Raw genomic sequence first — 1,332 nt, 5'->3', positions numbered from 1 at the left:
ATTGCCAGAGGAAGACGAAGAATCTCCGATACCTTTCCTCAAAAGGAAGAAATCTTCTCTGTCACTTTCTTCATGCAGCCTCCAGAAAGATGGCACACCTGTGTACCTGGCATATGTGTATGTGTGTCATCAAAATAGCTGGTGCAGATAGACCAGCATTGTGAATTATGTCTAATATGTGTTTTACATTGATGCTTCTTCCACACACCTTTTAATTTTAAACTTCTGAGCCTGTGTTCAGTAATTGTGGGGAGGTCTCTATTCCTTGCTGTATGGTTCATCTCCAGTTGTATGCTCAGTCCTACATTAAATGGAAAAGGTACAGTAATAAGATTTTTAGGAAATATCCTGACTTTGAGTGTAGCCTCCTGCCCATGTCTGGCAGTGTTCAAGGTATTCCACAAAGATCAGCTCTTCCAAGCTACTGCAGTGTCTCAGGTCACTTTACTAGAACTATTTCCATACAAAATGAGTTTTGTTTGGTCCTTCCACAAAGAAAGAGCTCCTTGGGTGTAATCAAAGTTGCCACTTAATTGCAAAAGTAAGTGGCTTTGCCAAAATTAAGAATCTCACATAACACCTGACAAATGGCTCCACAAATATATTACATGTAGTTGAAATTTCACCACAATTATTCTGGTAGAACTTGCTTTATCTAGGACTCCAAACTTTACCACTAGGTTCTGGTTTGAGTTTTGATTCTTTGTTAATGCTAGAGATGATTCCTAAGCCACAGCATTCAGATCTGGATGTCTTTGTGGTTTTGGTTGAGCTAGTTTACCAACTTGTAAACAATTTTCAACTTCCATGAGTGCTGATCTACTTGATGGCTAGATTTGAATTTATAAGTCATGATGTTATGGTTCAGAGACATCACTATGCCTGGAGTGCTGTTGAGACTTTCTCAGTTCAGTGAGGGGAGTAGGAGAGATGAAGCAGGAACCAGACCTTTGGTATTGGGCCAAGAAGGTTCAGAAGATGATGGGCTCTTTCAATGGGTTGTGTGGATTTTTTGAGTGTTAGCTAGAAATAAGCTGCACTAGTAATTTGTGCCCTTTTGTGAAAAGTATGCAAAGCTGCAGGTTTCAGGGTTCACACCTGTTCTTTGGAGAGAGATCCATGGCTTGCCTATGGTTTGAAAGCCGCCTTGTGAAGGTTTCCGAACTCCCTTGGGCATAGTTCTACAATTCTCCAAAGCACCATTCCAATTAACAAATTTAAAGCCTACAATCTAAAGGCTTGCAGAAGATTTCTGGGCAAAAATGTCATAAGATTTGCACTTCTTGAATGATGTTGGTGTAGGAGAGATATGTGTGTTCTATACCTATTGAG

Source organism: Balearica regulorum, chromosome 1, assembly GCF_011004875.1.
Source record: "Balearica regulorum gibbericeps isolate bBalReg1 chromosome 1, bBalReg1.pri, whole genome shotgun sequence".
Taxonomy (NCBI): domain Eukaryota; kingdom Metazoa; phylum Chordata; class Aves; order Gruiformes; family Gruidae; genus Balearica; species Balearica regulorum.
Note: the sequence above shows the minus strand (reverse complement) of the source record.